The sequence below is a fragment of the Muntiacus reevesi genome, chromosome 1, assembly GCF_963930625.1.
Source record: "Muntiacus reevesi chromosome 1, mMunRee1.1, whole genome shotgun sequence".
NCBI lineage: Eukaryota > Metazoa > Chordata > Mammalia > Artiodactyla > Cervidae > Muntiacus > Muntiacus reevesi.
Window position 1 is genome coordinate 144,633,698 of NC_089249.1, and position 19,019 is coordinate 144,652,716.

The following is a 19,019-nucleotide window of genomic DNA, read 5'->3' on the forward strand; positions in this document are numbered from 1 at the left end:
GAGGTATCTAGACTTTATCCCAAAAGGCCGTGGCTGCCTGTTTCTTGTGCCTTTCCCCTGAAGGTCAGCCTCAGGACACTGCCTTCTCTTTCTGGCCCAGCATAAAGCCAACACAAAACCTACTCTTCTTACTCTGAGGCTGTGAATCCACCCAAGATATTTTGCATGGTAGCATACTTCCGTGAGGTGAATCCTGGTTACCCAGGGAAGCTAAGAGATTTGGGGCACTTTCTAACACTTGACTTAAGGCATGAGACTGAGCTAAGCCAGGCTTTGTTATGCTAGGAGGTTGGAGGGCAGAGCTTGTTAAAGCTGGAGGACCACAGCTCTGAGAAGGAAGGCTGAATTCCCAGATACATACATTCTTGGAGAATAGAACTCCCCCAGTGGGGAAAAAGAATCTGAAGTGGAAAGGAGACAAAGATAGGTGGACTTCCAGGATGGTTCTTTTGGAGGCGAACGTGATCTCAACCACTCAAGTGAGATGACAATGCCCATGCCCTCCAAAAGTTGGAAGCTTGCTCTGGCTCTAGGCCAGGATGTACTCTGTACAGTTTGGAAATAAGAAAGCCCCTGGAGGTTTGCTACACTGCTTACCCATGTCTCCTGGATCTTGCTATTGAGTGGGGAGACAGCACCCTGCTTGAGCTTCCTGGTGCCAAGTTTTTGCTCCAAAGAGCTGGTGAGGCAGAGTAGAAGCCTCCTCTGTCTCCAACCTGGCAGATAGGTTGGAGGGCCAAGGGCAGGACCTTCTGCTATGCTGACATCTGAGCCTAGACTTGAAAAGGCCAAAAGCTCAAGAGACTGACTTGTGTCTCAGGACTCTCTTGAGGGGAACAGGGATTTAGTCATCAGCCACAACAGAGACAGAGTGCAACTGGGTTCCCTCAGTCTGGTCTCTGTCTCCCACTCCTGCCGCCCAAACTTCATCCAGGTGGCCAGGCTGGCCAAGATGTTAGGTCAAGTTTCCAAAGGTCTTATGCACGTCCTGGGCTGCTCTTGGATCAGGGACTCAAAGCTGGGCTAGAAGGAGTGGAATCAGCTGTTGTAGAACCTCAGTAGCTCTCCAGGGGCTGTTTGATCTTGGTTTCAAGGTCATCCCATACAGGCTGAAACTCTTCTGGGGCATGGTGGAGTTTGGGGAGCACTGATCTTGTCTTCTCCTTTGGCTTATACTTCTCTACCTTGTCCTGCAGCCACCTATAGTCCTACTCTATCGGAAGCCTGCTTTCCACCACCATCTTGAGGTTCTGGGAGATACTGTCAAACTTTTTTCAGGGGTCAATCATGGTCTTTTAGATATGATTCAACTTTCCCTGGCTAAAGGGATCCATCCACTTCATTACCATGTCCAGGATGGCAACCACATTCATAAAGTCCTGGTCTTACTGGAGAGGGGATTAGAGAGTAAGTCTAAGGACACCTCCACAGCCAATCTGATAGCCAAGTCAGCACTGGAGCTTCTCTTCATATCCTTTTGCAACCTCCTGGTCTGCTCTCCCAGTTGCTGGAATTTTCTGTACATTGTTTCAAAGTCTGTCTTCACTGCTGGCCAATCTTGGAAGGAATTCACTTCAGAGTCATAAACATGGCCCTGCTGCCAGGGCCCTCAGCTGCAATTCAGTCCTCCTTTTATTTTCAAGGAGACTTGTTTTACTTAGAATGAAAATTTCTGCTAGGGATAAAGTCAACACAAACATATGTATGGTACACAAATATATGTATGGAATATCACATATACAAAGAAAGCTTGTAGGGGGTTGTATCAATGCAGAATAAGAAGTTAGGAGCAAGGAAAAATTCTGCCCTACAAGTTTCAGAAGGAGCAGGGCTCTGCCAGTGATTGGATTTCAAGCTTCTGGCCTTCAGAACTGTAACACAATAAACTTCAGTGGTTTTAAGCCACCTAATTTGTGGTACTTCGTGATGGCAGCACATATTCTCTACACAAATGATTGCCTAGTATTATATAGCTTATCTAAAAAAGGATGTTCTTCTCTGTTACTGGAGGTACTCAAATACAAGTAGGGAACTACTCAGTGGTGATGTTGTTGAGGAATTTAAATTATCACTTTAAGAGCCCCACCTAGCCCAGATTCTATGATCTTAAGATATGAAGAGCTTCAGTTCAATTCAGTCACTTAATCATGTCTGACTCTTTCTGACCCCGTGGACTGCAGCACACCAGGCTTCCCTGTCCATCACCAACTTCCAGAGTTTCCTCAAACTCATGTCCATCAAGTTGGTCATGCCATCCAACCATCTCATCCTCTGTCACTCCCTTCTCCTCCTGCCTTCAATCCTTCTCAGGATCAGGGTCTTTTCCAATGAGTCAGTTCTTCATAACAGGGGGCCAAAGTATTGGAGTTTCAGCTTCAGTATCAGTCCTTCCAATGAATATTCAGGACTGACTTCCTTTAGGATGGACTGGTTGGATCTCCTTGCAGTCCAAGGGACTCTCAAGGGTCTTCTCCAACACCACAGTTCAAAAGCATATATTCTTTGGTGCTCAGCTTTCTTTATGGTCCAATTCTCACATCTATACATGACTACTGGAAAAACCATGGCTTTGACTAGACAGACCTTTGTTGGCAAAATAATGTCTCTACTCTTTAGTATGCTGTCTAGTTTGGTCATAGCTTCTCTTCCAAAGAGCAAGAGTCTTTTAATTTCATGACTGTGGTCACCATCTGCAGTGATTTTTGGAGACCAAGAAAATAAAGTCTGTCACTCTTTCCATTGTTTCCCTATCTATTTGCCATGAAGTGATGGGACCAGATGCCATGATCTTCGTTTTTTTGAACATTGATGTTTTAAGCCAGCTTTTTCACTCTCCTCTTTCACTTTCATCAAGAGGCTCTTTAAATCCTCTTCACTTAGAGAATGGTCTTGGAGCTTGGAGGGGAATGATTCTGGGATTACATTATAACATTTGACGGTGACCCTGATGAGTGTTGCTAGTACAGTTAGATTTTTCTATATTTGTTTGCCCAGTCTTATAATTGACAGCCATCAATTAGAAAAAAAGACTTTTTAAAGTGCTGCTCAGGTCTTTCTTAATGATTTATCCACTTTCAAACAGTGTTCATCCTCCAGGTGCATTGTGGATTTAATTGCTTTGTCTATATCTTGCCATTTGTCAGATCTAGGAGTGAAAATGTGTGTTTCAGATGTGAAATACTGCCTTGAACTAAGAAAGCAGGAGTGATTTAAGACACCCAAGCCCCCCAACAGAGCCCTCAAACTCTTTACCTTCTCTTAGAACTTCAGTATAGACACCTATGACTGTGAAAACTACCAAGCCTAAAAATAAAACAAATTGTATCAAAGATCTCCCATCTATGCTCCTTGCTGGAGACAGGAATCCCTGCCCTTTTATTGTTAAAACGAGTCTCAGTATCTTTCTTGAGATTATCCCCCACTATTGGATATTGATTTATCATTTTCATAAAATTGCAAATGGGAGCCTGTTGCCCAAGACCAGTCATAAATTGTGAAAATGTGTTCAGCTCCTCAATAGGGACTGATCTTATGGGGAGAATTTCCCAGAACTAAATTTAACTGCTTTGCATGGGTTTGCAAGGAGGTTTGATGTCCCTGGCCATCTGATGAGGAAGGAAAAATAGAAAAGGACTAACAATTGTTAACAACCTACTAGGGACTAAATCCTTTATATGGTACTTAATTTAATGCTCTTAACACAATGAAGCATAATCATAGTCTGCTTTGATAGAAGATAAAATAGAGGCACAGAGTGATGGAAGACTTTCCCCAAGCTAGTAAAGGAACAGAGCCAGATTCAAACCTAACTTTGCCTCTGAAGTTAAACCTCTTTTCACTTATTGCATTGCCATTCTAAAGTGGAACAGTAATATTTGGTTTTTATTAACATCAACCTAAACCTTGTGTTCTTCAAGTTCTGATTGATTTGCTCCAAGGAGCCATTAAGAAAGGACACTGATCAAAGGCTATAAATTAACACCTTCTTCATACACAACTCTAAGCAGCTATTTAAAACCTGGGTAATATCTTCTTTAAAAAAAAATTATCAGTTGTCTGGGTATTTATGCTCTATCACTCTTGATTTTTCATCCTTGACTCCTTTAATAGAATTTTCCTTAATTCCTTTTCTCTTTTTATGGCTTTGCAAGGGGCTAATTTGCAGGCAAAACTGCTAATTTTACAGTTGCTTTCTGCTTCGTCAGCATGAGCCTGACTGCAGAGTTATTAATAGAAGAATAGGATTCCCTTTTCATCCTTTTGCTCTTGACTGTTGCAGGAGGTGGAGGTGGCGCAAAATCCATTATTTAATAACATTTGTTCTTCTTGAAAGGTCATCATTCCAGCCTTTCAGCTTCCACTAAAGTATAGCAGTATCAGCAGCCACTTTCTCTTCCTGAAAGACTTCTGGAATTCCTCCAGGTTATAAGGTTGGCATAAAACTGTCTTTGAGATCCACCTTGGGAATGGGGTCCAACTGGGAAATTCTCTTGGTATTTCTGTGTATTTTCCAAATAGTAATTTCTAGCCACAATTATTTTTAAGTGTTCCAGTCACCTACATTCCTAGAAAGGGTGCTGAATTGGGGATATATCAGTTGAAAAATTGTACTTGGTTGCCCATAGCAAATAATAGAGATAATAGTAGCATAAACAAGAAGAATTTATTTTTCACATAAAGTATATTTTTAAAACAGGCATTCAGAATTGGTATGGTGACATCACAATGTCATCAGGGACCCAGGGTCCTTATGTCTTTGAATTTTATTCTCACTACCATGTTGCTTCCATCCCCATGGTCTAAGCCACTAGACTCATGACTCTAAATATATGATTCTAATCAGGAATCAAAACATATAGTAAAGGGCACTTTTGGGACTTTCCCAGAAGCCCTCTCAGGAGATTCCATTTTATATCCTCAAGCTGTAAGGAAGACTGGAAATTACACATAGTTTTCATCTGGGCACATTGCTCTCTTCATAGTATCTAGGGTTATCTTACTAAGATAGGGTAGGACAATATTACAGAGGCAACTAGGGTAGGACAATATTACAGAGGCAAGTAGCACGTTTGCTACATAGAACAAAAAGAATGACTAAATAAATGTGAGTCAATAAGCTCTTACTAAGCACCTATTTCATGTTGGGAAATGAAATAGAAAGATTAGGTTAATTCCTTTAAGGAACAAAAGCTTACATACCTCACATACACAAACCTCTTGCCTTCTTAGCCTAGAATGCTTTTTCCTTCCTTACTCACCTGGAAAACTTGTTTTAATTATTCAAGTCTGTTCTCCAATATCACCTGCTGTCTGATGCTTCTTTGGAAGAGTCTTCCCAAGAAGAATTTATCAATTGCCAATTGCTCAGCTCTGTCCTTACAGCACTTTATCTTTAGCTCTACTTCGTCACTTGATTCCTCAGAGGCAGCATGCTGAAGTGAGGATAACATGAGAACTAGAAAATGCTGACTTCAACTCCCAGGTCTGTCGCTTACTAGCATTAAGACAGATTCCTTTGCCCTTTCAGCCACAGTTTTCCTGCTGCAGAAGAGAGAATGCTCAATTTCACCTCAGGGGCTTTTCTGAAGATTTAATGAGATAATAAGTGCAAAGCATGCCTGCAGGCAGTCCTTAAAATATGCTAGTTTATTTTAGTATATTATACTATATGACTTAATGATTTACACAAAAGAGAAATAAACTTCTATCTTATTCAAGTTATTTTGTGGATTTTTTTTTTTTTTTTTATCACAATCAAAAGAAGTTTGCTGCTGCTAAGTCGCTTCAGTCGAGTCTGATTTTGTGTGACCCCATAGACGGCAGCCCACCAGGCTCCCCCGTCCCTGGGATTCTCCAGGCAAGAACACTGGAGTGGGTTGCTATTTCCTTTTCCAATGTGTGAAAGTGAAGTCGCTCAGCCTTGTCCAACTCTAAGCGACCCCACGGACTGCAGCCCACCAGGCTCCTCCATCCATGGGATTTTCTAGGCAAGAGTACTGGAGTGGGGTGCCATTGCCTTCTCCGCAAAAGAAGTTTAACATCTCCATTAATAAAATCTCTGGAGATATATTACTTACATACTTCTCCTTAAAAACTCACTTAAGGATATACTTCATCCAAAGGAGAAAGATGTAAGTCAATAGTCAAGAGTAGAGAAGTTCAATATGAAAAGACTGGTAATGAATACTAACCCATGAAACCAACAATGAATTCTAAGCAATTACAGTTACAATTGCAAAATTGTATCTTGAAAATTAAAAATATATAAATATGCAAATGACAAGAAATAAACCATAAAAGAAAGGTATAAAATTTCCAGGTTATAAAAACAAAAATTATACACAGATATAGTAAAAGAGCAGAAGTTGATGAAAATGAAACTATATGATTTTTTTGTAGTGGAGACAATAGAGAGAATTCTGTTGTCAAGGATGCTATTATTAAATATAAGTCTGAGCAACTTATTTTAAACTATGACTATAACTAAGAATGAAGCTAAAAGCAAACCAGACACCTTTCAAATCTCTAATTTGATGAAAAGAACAAAGACAAAATTCCCAAACTATAGCTAAATATACTTTAAAAAAGGAGGAAAAAGCAAAGATAAACTTTTAAAAATAGCAGAAAATGTAAAAGTCAGATATTAGACCATAGTAGCTTTGTTAAAGCAACAATTAGTAATTACAATAAAATTGATGATTAACATTTTTTTAAATGTTAAAAAAATCAAAATAAGAACTGATATGCATGAAACAAAACATCTTCAAAAAAACTGATAAAAAAGGATGATGCAGAGAAACCAGACTATTTAAAAAAAGAAATATATTGTTATTATTACTATCAGATAGACTTCAAATCAACTGAAGCTTATAAAAATACAACATATAAAAAAAGAAAGAAGAAAAAAAGAAAAGAAAAAAAATACAACATATAATGAGACTATGACTGTAATAACTTTTAAAGTATTGACATAAATAGGACCAAATGTTTGAAGAAAAATTCACACAATTGCAAGCTAAATAGTGAAAAGTTTGTCAGGCATAGAGCACTCAAAGCAATGAGTAATTTGAAATAATAAGTAAATATAAGCAAAGCTAGATTTCTATATACAGAGAAGTACCTGTGCTAAATCAAACCTTATCATCTGAAAATATAAAATACACTTTTTTTTCAAGGACCCATAGAATAGTTTTAATGATCATTATACATTAGAAAATTTTTAGAAACTCAGTGAAATTTAGAAAATAAAATTATCACATACTGTATTTTCTGGCAGAGGTACAATAATACTAAAAAGTAATTTTAAAAGACATGTAAAATTCATTTATAAATGCAGACATGGTCTCTTAACTTGTATGCCGAAAATGAAGATATCTAGAAAGTACCAAACCTTAGAAATAGCTGTAATAATAACCAAATGAGAACACTAATATGAAAATATATTAACTTTGCCAAAGATGTACTAAGAAGAAGATTCACAAAATTTAATTAAAATATATTAATTATATACCTAAGTAAGACTTTTAAAATAAACAGTTTAATTCCTAAATAAATCCAAGAGGAGTTCTCTTGAAGAAATAAATGAAATAAATCATCCACCAGTTGTTGTAAGAAAAAATAAATGGGAGAAAACAAAACATATAAAATTAGAAATGAAACAGAAACAAACGTCTAAAAGTTACAGGGGAAACTACTATAAATAATGTTCGTATAATCTACTGCAATAAGTTTTGAAATTCTGGATGAAAGTAATTGTTTTCTATGTTTATAAGTAGATTTAAGAAACAAAATGTGTGATTCTGTTCTGCAAATATAGCACACTGGAAAGCCTATCAATTATCTCACTGTAGAACACCATTAGAACAAAATTTTTAAAAGGTATTTGTAAATGTAGAACTGAGATTACAAGACCATAAGCAAAAACTCTAATTGATGAGATATGAAAGTAAGAGCTTGAATTTAGACAGGAAAGCAAACACTTTAAAAAGTAACTCTCATTTGTGTATTTATAGACCCAAATATTTATTACAACCTACTATCTGTCCCTGGGCTTCCCAGGTGGTTCAGTGGTAAAGATTCTGCCTGCCAATGCAGATCAAGACCCAGGTTTTGATCAGTGGGTCAGGGAGATCTCCTGGAGAAGGAAATGGCACCCACTTCTGGATTCTTGAGAAGTCCCATGGACAGAGGAGCCTGGCAGGCTACAGTCCATGGAGCCACAAAGAGTCAGACACAACTCAGCAACTAAACAAGAACACAACGACAACAGCAGCATTATCTGTCCAGAGTGACATCATGAGACCTAGGACCAGTATAAAGTGCAAAATAAAAATAAAGACACTGCAAAGAGCTGAGATTCCTAGATCATTATATTATTAATAAAAACGTGAAATTTAAAAAAGGCAGAAAAGAAAACATCCCACATGGAAAATCAATTATTTTAGCCTTGGAGAAAAAAATATCTCCCATATGAATTGTTGCCTGTGTCAACAGTATCATCAGTTCTAAAGCCACAATCAGTTTTCCTGGTGGCTCAGATAGTAAAGAATCTGCCTGCAAGGAAGGAGACCTACAATTGATCCTTGGGTTAGGAAGATCCCCTGGAAAAGAGAATGGCAACCCACTCCAGTATTCTTGCCTAGAGAATTCCATGGACAGAGGAGCCTGGTGGGCTACAGTCCATAGGGTTGTAAAGAATCAGACATGACTGAACTACTGATACTTTACATCTCCCTGGTGCCAAAATGCCTGTGCTAAAAGTGGAAAATCTCAGTCCACAAGGTACATGGTGATATATATATATATGTATACACACACACACACACACACACACACACACACACACACACATATATATATATATATATATACTATCTTATTAAATGGACAGAGGAGCCTGGGGGGCTATAGTCCATGGAATCACAAAGAGTCAGGCAGGACTAAGTGACTAACTTTCTTTTCTTTCTAAAGTCACAACCTAACTAGTAAAAATGAATCAGAAGGCTGGAAAAGAGTAAAAAAGAAATTCTAAATGTTGTGGTTGTTTAGTCGTTAAGTCACATCTGACTGTTGTGACCTCATAGACTGTAGCCTGCCATGCTCCTCTGTCCATGGGATTCTCTAGGCAAGAATAGTGGAGTGGGTTTCTAAATGTTGAGTAAATAATAATTGAAATTAAAAATGTAAACAGTACATTAGGAATCAGGTAAGATAACAAAAGAATAACTGAATGAATGAAAGAAGCACGTAATGAAATTACCCACAATGCAATACAAACTGAGACATAGACAATCTGAAAGAGTTTATGAAATCTGGAGAATAAAATAAAGAGATCAAGTATAGTTCAAGTTATAGTTCTCCCAAAATATGATTTGAAAATTGGAGGAGAGAAAATATTTGAAGAGATAATCACTAAGAATTCTTTTCAACCTGATGATAGCAGACCAATGAATCCCATGCTGGGTAAATGAATTTACACCTATACATCTCATAGTAATACAAAAATTACCAAAGATAAAGACCAATTATTTTTTTTAAATCTTTATTAGAGCATAGTTGATTCACAGTCTTGTGTTAGTTTCTGCTATACAGCAAAGTGAATAAGTTTTAAAAGCAAATAAAGAAATTAACTTACCTTCAAGAGAACAGTGATTAGACTGACAATTAGCTTCTCAAAAACCATAACAGAAGCTAAAAATCATGACAATAAAATGTAGTGTCAAAGGCTAAGAGAAAATAACTGAAAACTTAAAGATTAGTATGCCCAGTGAAACTATTTTACAAGATCAATGGTAAATAGCATTCAGGTAAATAAAACTGAATAGGTTATTACTAAAAAATACTTAATAAAGGGTCCTATAAAGATGTACTTCAGGGAAGAAAAATAAAAGACCAGTTTCACAAAGAAAGTTGTAGATAGAAGAAGGGATAGTGAGCAAATAACATGGCTAACATATGGAAAATAAAAGCAAATATAGCCTCTCAGTTCAATTCATTTCACTTGCTCAGCCGTGTCTGACTCTTTGCGACCCCATGAATTGCAGCACGCCAGGCCTCCCTGTCCATCACCAACTCCCAGAGTTTACCCAAACTCATGTGCATTGAGTCAGTGATGCCATCCAGCCATCTCATCCTCTGTCGTCCCCTTCTCCTCCTGCCCTCAATCCCTCCCATCACTAGGGTCTTTTCCAATGAGTCAACTCTTCACATGAGGTGACCAGAGTATTGGAGTTTCAGCTTCAGCATCAGTCCTTCCAATGAACACCCAGGACTGATCTCCTTTAGGATGGACTGGTTGGATCTCCTTGCAGTCCAAGGGACTCTCAGGAGTCTTCTCCAACACCACAGTTCTAAAACACCAATTTTTCGGCACTCAGCTTTCTTTACAGTCCAACTCTCACATCCATACATGACCACTGGAAAAACCATAGCCTTGACTAGACAGACATTTGTTGACAAAGTAATGTCTCTGCTTTTTAATATGCTATCTAGGTTGGTCATAACTTTCCTTCCAAGGAGTAAGTGTCTTTTAATTTCATGGCTGCAATCACCATCTGCAGTGATTTTGGAGCCCCAAAAAATAAAGTCAGCCACTGTTTCCACTGTTTCCCTATCTATTTGCTGTGAAGTGATGGGACCAGATGCCATGATCTTGGTTTTCTGAATGTTGAGCTTTAAGCCAACTTTTTCACTCTCCTCTTTCACTTTCATCAAGAGGCTTTTTAGTTCCTCTTCACTTTCTGTCATAGTGTGGTGTCATCTGCATATCTGAAGTTATTGATATTTCTCCCAGCAATCTTGATTCCAGCTTGTGCTTCTTCCAGCCCAGTGTTTCTCATGATGTACTCTGCATATAAGTTAAATAGCCTCTACAAAGCATAAATAATCATTTTCAACTTGTGGATTTAAAATAAGACTAGATGAAACTAAAACATTATAAAAGACACCATGCAAGCTAAGAAGTAAACTGTTAGAATTAATATATTTTAAGATGTTTATATTATTCAGGAGCAGGGTAGAGGCATTAATATAATTCAAACTTTCTTAAGCATAAACATTTAAACTTTAAGGTTGACCACAAAAATAATAGAAACTAAGTATATCACTTCAAAATTAGGAGGAAAATGGTATGAGATTTTTAAAAAGTCTGTCCTAAATAAAGCAGGAAAAAGAATGAAATTACATAGAAGTAAAATAAGAAGGGTGCTCATTGGAAGGACTGATGCTGAAGCTGAAACTCTAATACTTTGGCCACCTCATACAAAGAGTTGACTCATTGGAAAAGACCCTGATGCTGGGAGGGATTGGGGGCAGGAGGAGAAGGGCACGACAGAGGATGAGATGGCTGGATGGCATCACCGACTTGATGGGCATGAGTTTGAGTAAACTCCGGGAGTTTGTGATGGACAGGGAGGCCTGGCGTGCTGCGATTCATGGGGTTGCAAAGAGTCGGATACGACTGATCGACTGAACTGAACTGAAAATAAGAAGCATAAAATGCTAAAAATGCAAATACATCAATATCTACAATAACTATGATCGAATTAAAATCTCTAAGTAAAAGCAAAATTTGTCAGATTGGATTTTTAAAAATACCAATACTTGTTATTTATAGTGATATAAACATAAAGACACTGAAAAGTTGAAATGAAATGGAAAGAATGAGATTTCTTAGGAAAACACTATCCAAAAGAAAGTCATATCAATTATGTTAAAGTTAAATAAAACTGTGAAAATCCAAAGCATTCTTTCAAATAGAAAATGTTACTACACAATGTTGGAAAGATAGTCTCTTCAACAAATAAATAGTGCTGGGAAAACTGGACAGCTACATGTAAATAAAATGAAGTTAGATCATTGTTTGACATCATATACAAAAATAATCTCAATACGGGGAAAGACCTAAATGTGAGACCTTTAAAAGTAGAAAATATAAGCAGAACACTCTCTGACATAAATCACAGCAATATCTTTTTCAACCCATCTCCCAGAATAATGGAAATAAAAGCAAAATTAAACAAATGGGACCTACTTAAACTCAAAAGTTTTTGCATAGCAAAGGAAGCAATAAATAAAACTAAAAGACAACACACAGACTGGGAGAAAATATTTGCAAATGATGTGACTGACAAGGGATTAGTCTCCAAAACTGACAAATAACTCATGAGACTTAATAGCATAAAGCAAACAACCCAATCAAAAAATGGGCAGACCTAAATAGACATTTCTTCAAAGACATACAGCTAGCCAAGAGGCACATGAAAAGATGTTCAACATCACTAATTATTGGAGAAATGCAAATCAAACCTACAATGAGATACCGCCTCACACCAGGCAGAATGGCTATCATCAAAAAAATCCCACAAACAATAAATGCTGGAGAGGGTGTGTAGAGAAGGAAACTCTCCTACACTGTTGGTGGCAATATAAATTAGGTCAGCCACTATGGAGAACAGCACGGATATTCCTTAAAAAATTAAAAACAGAGCTACCAGATGACCCTGCAATCTCACTCCTGGGCATATATCTGGAGGAAAACATGATTTGAAAGGATATGGGCATCCCAATGTTCATTGAAACCCTATAACCCAGACATGGAAGCAATCTAAATGTCCATTGACAGAGGAATGGATGTGGTACATACATACAATGGAATATTAATCAGCCATTAAAAAGAAAGAAATAATGCCATTTTCAGCAACATGGATGGACTGAGAGCGTGTCATATTGAATGAAATAAGTCAGAGGAGAAATATCAATATCAAATGGCATCCCTTATATGTGGATTCTAAAAAAAAAAAAAAAAAAAAAAGAACGATACAAATGAACTTACAAAACAGAAAGAGGCTCACAGACTTAAAGAACAAACTTACGGTTGCCAGGGGGGAATGGATAGTTAGGGATTTTGGGGTGGACATGTACACACTGCTATATTTAAAAAGGATAACCAGCAAGGAACCACAACACATGGAACTCTGCTCAATGTTTTGTGGTGGCCTGGATGGGAGGAGAGTTTGGAAGAGAATGGATACATGTATATGTGTGACTGAGTCCCTTTGCTGTTCACATAAAACTATCACAATACTGTTAATAGGATATACCCCAATACAAAATAAAAAGTATTTTAAAAAAAGAAAAGGTTCCTACAAAATAGTAAAAGTTTTAATTCCCTGGTAATTTTAGTGATTCTATATCTGTATGTGTTTAAGATAACCTCAAAATAATAAAAGCATAAAATGGTGAAATTTAAGATGGAAACAGGTAAACCTATGATCTGTTAGAATATTACATAACACAATTATCTGTGAAAAATTAAGCACTGAGGTCAATAAAGATCTAGAAAATTGGAATAACACAATTAACAAAGTTGATCTAATGAATATCTATCTGTCTTGCATCAATGTCAGAGAATACACATTCTATTTAAACACATGTAGACTGTTTATGAAAAACTGTCCTAGGCCATAAAGCAATCTTAACCACTTTCAAAGAATTGTCATCATACAGACCATATTCTCTGACTGTAATGTAACTAATGCAGTGAAAATTACTCACAAAAATATAATTAACTATAAAATAAGAATGCTTTAAGTTTACTTTTAATATCAACCCTAGTTAAATATAATTCTCTACTCACTCTTCATCATCCTCACAACAGAATTGACTGGAGAAAAACCAAAACCCTGCTGATTGGTTTTATTTTAAATTCATGATCATTAAACTCAAGCAGAACTTTAGGACTGCTTGATAATCATGCTAATTTCATTCATCTTTCTACTCTCTTATGTGACTGTTCTACACCTTTTTCTGTTTCTCCAAACCATGACACCTACTCCCATACTTCCCCTAAGCATATAAAAAGTTTGGTAAACTGGAAAGTTAAACAGTTGTTACAGACAGATCTGCCTTTGATAACATCTCTTTACTATAATTTTTTAGTGAGGAAATATACAAATAACATAAAATGTACCATTTTAACAATTTGTACAAATTTAACATAAAGTATACAGTTTAGTGGCATTAAGTATATTCACAATGTTGTGTGATCATTACCACTATCTAGTTCCACAACTTTTTCTTCACCATAAATGGAAACCCTATATCTGTTAGTAATCACTTCCAATTTCCCAGTTGTAGCTCTTTGCAACTACTAATCCCTCTCTGTCCCTACAGATTTGCCAATTCTGGAGAGTTTATGTAAACAGAATCATTTAATTCATGTTCTTTCAATACTTGGCATCTTCTTTCGCTAAGCTTCATGTTTTTAACATTCACACACATTATATCATGAATCAGTACTTCATTCCTTTATATGGCTGAATAATACTCCATTGTATGGACAGTCCACATTTCATTTGTCGATTCACCAGCAGATGAACATTTGGATTGTTTCTACCTTTTGGCTCTTGCTGAAGAGTGCTGATAGGAAATCATTTTAGATGCATCCAGATCTATTTGGCAAATATTGAAGAAAGCGGCAGTAACTGCACTTGTTTCCCAAGCGCCCTAGACCCCACTCCTTTGCACAGGCTGCCAGCTCCACGCCCACAATTCTGTCAGTTTCAGTTTCATCTTCTCCCAGCCCCTCTTCTGTCACCCAATATAAACCAGCTCCTCACCTTGCCTCTGTCTCAGGCTCTTGCTTGTTTCCTTCTTTCATCATATTTATCACATTTTATGATGTGGTTGTCAACTGTGTTTAATGTCTGTCTCCTCTTCTCTCTCAGGAAAGTCAACTCCTTAAGGATAAGAGACCCTATCTACTTATTCATCAAAGAGTTGTTCTCAGTGGCGTTGCCTGCCACATAACACAGGTTTAAACAACACCTGGTCATGAAGATATTTAGCTAAATGAGTCTTTGAGACGTTATCAGACATTTTGCTGGGCATTATTTAAACACTTGGAGAAGGAAATGGCAACCAGTGTTCTTGCCTGGAGAATCCCGTGGACAGAGGAGCCGGGTGGGCTGCTGTCCACAGGGTCGCACAGAGTCGGACACAACTGGCTCGACTTAGCAGCAGGAGCAGCATTTAAACACTGGAAATCAAATATTGATGTTTAAACACCTTCTTGACTGGATTGGTAAATGTTTTCCGGGCATTGTGAGAAGAGCTATTCTTTTTTCAATGTTTTCTTACTGTAATAAAAGTCACAATATAAAACATACTATTTTAACCATGTATAACAGTACAATTCGGTGGCACTAAGTGAATTTACATTGCTGTGCAACTCACACCATCATCCATCTCCCTTTTCACCTGCCTAAACCGAAACTCTGTCTCCATTAAACACTAACTCCCCATTCTCCCTCCCCTCCCACCATCCCTTGGCATCTACCAGTGTACTTCTGATTCTATGAATTTGACTGTTCTAGGTATCTTGCATAAATGGAATCCAATGCCATGTTTTGTTTAGTTGGAACAGATCATGGAGAGCTTTTCCAGCCAGACCTCCTCCTCTTGGAGTGTCCTTTACCCAGATAGTCATCTTCCTCACTCCCTGGATCTTTGCTTCATGGTCTCTTCTTCATGAGACATACATTAACTACCCTACTACAAATTGTGATCTGGAGGGCCCCTTTCCTTGCATGTCTTACCTTCTTTTTTGGACTTATTTTTCTCCTCAATGTTTGTCACTGACAAATCATCTTATTTATTGCCTGCATCTCCCTACTAAAATGTAAGTCCAGGAGGGCATAAATTTTCATGTTTCATTCACTGCTATAATAGTATCCTGCACAATTACCCGTAGAAGGCAATGGCACCCCACTCCAGTACTCTTGCCTGGAAAATCCCATGGATGGAGGAGCCTGGTAGGCTGCAGTCCATGGGGTTGCTAGAAGTTGGACACGACTGAACAACTTTACTTTCAGTTTTCACTTTCATGCATTGGAGAAGGAAATGGCAACCCGCTCCAGTGTTCTTGCCTGGAGAATCCCAGGGACGGTGGAGTCTTGTGGGGTGGCGTCTATGGGATTGCACAGAGTAGGACACGACTGAAGCGACTTAGCAGCCGCAGCAGCAGAAGCAGCAGCACAATTACCATGCATACACGTGCTCAATTAGAATTTGGTGAATAAATGAATAAAAATGAATGGAAAGATTTTTTCCTAGGTATGTGGTTTGACACCACTTTCAAACTTTAGATTTTTCTGTCCTATCTAGAATGTGTGGGACTCTATGGATCCTGGCTTTGAGTCAATAAATCTTAGCAGTGACCCTACTCTTGGGTTCTATTCTGGCTCCCAAGGATTAGAAGCATGATCTGCTTCCCTACATTGTACTTAAATGTTACTCTTCTGAGCTCCATTCTCCTCCCCTTTCAAAGATGTATATAGTTCCAATTCCTGCAAATCACAGTATCTAGCACAGGCTTTTTCTATCTTCTCTAAATGGGTTGACCTGGACAGTCATACTAGGGAGCGGGAAATAATGTTTATTTTGTGCCAGGCATTGTGTAAATTGTGTCTCATTTAAGTGTGACAATAATCCCAGGAGTTAAATGGGTATTATTCTATCCCTTTACAGATGAGAAAAAAAACATCTATAATTAAGCCCAAAATCAGCCAGCATATAAGAAATGATGCTCAGGATGAATTCATATGTGATTGTAAATCTGCAGTTCAAACTATTTCCAACTTTGTATCTTGTATTGACTTTCTATTGCTAAAAAAAAAAAAGCCCATCATACTTAGGAATTGAACACAATGCCTCTTCATTATTTCACAGCTTCATAGGGCAGATATCTGGTACTGTATGGCTAGGTTCTCTACTCCAGCTAAAATTAAGATATTAGCCAACTGTGTTCTCATCTGGAGCTCTGGGACTTCTTTCAAGCTTATTTCTGTTATGAGCAGAATTCAACTTTTTCCTATCATAGGACTGAAGTCCCAGTCACTTGCTACCTGTTAGTACAATCTATACTCCGCTTCTAGAAACCACCCACATTTCTCATCACATGGCCCCCTCAAGACAGTGGCAGGCCATGGAATCTTTCTCATACTTGTAATCTCTCTGAGTTCTCTTTCTAATACCAGTCACATAAAACTCTCTACTTTCTAAGGGCTCATGTGATTACATTAGACCTATGCTCAAATAGCCTCCTTTTGCCATATGATCATATAACGTAATCATGAGGGTGATATCTCATCATATCCACAGTTTCTACTCACATTCAAAGGATAGGCATTCATTATACAGAGATAAAGAGTATATCAAGGTCATTCTATGCTTCCTACAGATACTGAAAATCTGAAATGAGCCCTAGTGTTTCCTTAGCAGCCATGTGGCTTCAAAGCAGGCACCAATATCCTGGTGACTTTCCTGCAATCCACAAGATTCCTAAAACATACAGGAGCAGATTTCCATCTTTTTTTTTTTTTTTAATTTCAGTCTTCTCCAATTCCATGAGATTCCTACACTCTCTCCAAGTGTTAACTGAGCTAGGCAAGGACTGAACCAGTAATAATTGCCTAATGTAAATAATGATGAAAATGCAAATGTCTAAATACATTCATAAGTGTAGCTGGAAACTAGGAAAAGAAAGAGCCAAAATTATTTTTCTCATCTTTATGAAAGATATACTTGGTACCACACTTCCTCCTATAGTATTTGTCTTATTGTTGAGTGTCATGTAAACTCCAAGCTGCAAGAATGAAAGTTCTATGCTGGTCCCACACAATGAATCTCAAGATCGTCTGAAATGGCAAGAATCAATAGATGTTAATCATGATTCAACACTGAGGATAAGACCATCTCTTCAAGTCAAACAAAAGGCACTGCTATCTAGAAAGCCACTGGACTCAGCTTTCCCCTGATCACCCTAGCGCACAACTTGATGAAACAACACATCTGCCTCAGAGCTCAATAAATGTCCCTGTGGGAGTGTGCAGAAAGTAGACATTCTTACTTGAAAGAACAGAAGGATCCTGTAACACTCCAAAATATAACAGCACATCCTAATGGAACACTTTAACCAGTAGGAACATTCTGTCTACCATAGGATTTCCATGTCATCTCTCAAACCTCCAACAAAGAAATGAAAATTTACAGCTGCTGGTTTTCTAAATAGCTATCAATTGCAGCCAATCCTAACATCCTGTGAGAAATCCCAAAGTTGCATTGTTCTCAACTCTATTAGAACTTGTGAATCTTTTTAGCTTATATTGCCAATATTTTTCTTATCACTTCTGCCAGACTGTTACCTTCTTGATTGAGGAATCTGTGCCGTAATGCATATTTTTATATAATTCAATATCTAGCACATAGTAATTGATTAATAAAATGTCTGGTGATATACCACCACTAAATCACCTTCTGTTGTACTGTTTTTTTCTTGAGGTCTCCATAAGGCTAAATATTTACAAGTTAGTGGTTTGAATTAGGGTACTGATTATTAATGAGAGCTAATATGAGCCATGACATGTAGGGCCACCAAAGATAGATGGGTCATGGTGGAGAGTTCTGACAAAATGTGGTCCAGTGGAGAAGGGAATGGCAAAAAACTTCAGTATTCTTGCCTTGAGAATCCCATAAATAGTATGAAAAGGCAAAAAGATATGACATGGAAAGATGAACTCCCCAGGTTGGTAGGTGCCAATATGCTACTGGAGAAGAGTGTAGAAATAACTCCAAAAAGAATGAAGAGATGGAGCCAAAGTGAAAGCAACACCCAGTTATGGACGTGACTGGTGATGGAAGTAAAGTGCAATGCTATAAATAACAATATTACATAGGAACCTGGAAAGTTAAGTCCATAAATTAAGGTAAATTAGAAGTGGTCAAACATGGGATGGCAAAAGTGAACATTGACATTTTAGGAATCAGTGAACTAAAATGGACTGGAATGGGTGAATTTAATTCAGATGACTATTATATCTACTAGTGTGGGCAAGAATCCCTTAGAAGAAATGAAGTAGCCCTCATAGTCAATGAAAGTGTCCAAAATGCAGTACTTGGGCGCAATCTCAAAAACGACAGAATGATCTCTGTTCATTTCCAAGGCAAGCCATTCAATATCA

The 19,019-nt window shown here is 37.7% G+C and overlaps 1 pseudogene; it reads right to left on the reverse strand.

The window, feature by feature from the left end:
* Window positions 1-960: 960 nt before the first annotated feature.
* The window catches only part of LOC136149035 (bridging integrator 3-like), a 34,786-nt pseudogene continuing 16,727 nt past the window's right edge, over window positions 961-19,019 (reverse strand).